Source organism: Corvus brachyrhynchos, unplaced genomic scaffold (assembly GCF_000691975.1).
Source record: "Corvus brachyrhynchos isolate BGI_N302 unplaced genomic scaffold, ASM69197v1 scaffold137, whole genome shotgun sequence".
Classification (NCBI taxonomy): domain Eukaryota; kingdom Metazoa; phylum Chordata; class Aves; order Passeriformes; family Corvidae; genus Corvus; species Corvus brachyrhynchos.
In genome coordinates this window covers 202,925-203,275 of record NW_008238830.1, presented here as the reverse complement: position 1 = coordinate 203,275, position 351 = coordinate 202,925, and positions in this window count along the sequence as shown.

Sequence of the window (351 nt, the reverse complement as noted above, 5' to 3'; positions counted from 1 at the left end):
GCACCCCTGTTAAGGATGTCCCAGTTCTCTGGCACAGGTTGCCCAGGGAAGCTGTGGTTACCCCATTCCTGGAAATGTTCAAGACCAGATTGGAGCAACCTGCTCCAGTGGAAGGTGTCCCTGCCCATGGGCAGGGGGTTAGACTGGATGATCTTCCAGGTCCCTTCCAACCCAAACAATTCTCTCAGTCTCACCAGGGCTGGTGTCCTGGAGCGAGGCTGCCTGAGCTTCGCCTGGCTGCCCCGGGGGGCAGTAATGCTGTTCCTGAATGCACAGGTGGTTCAGGCACCGATAACCATCTCCTAAGCAGCTTTTAAATAGCAATTATCTAGTTTAATCTGTGTTCAGCAG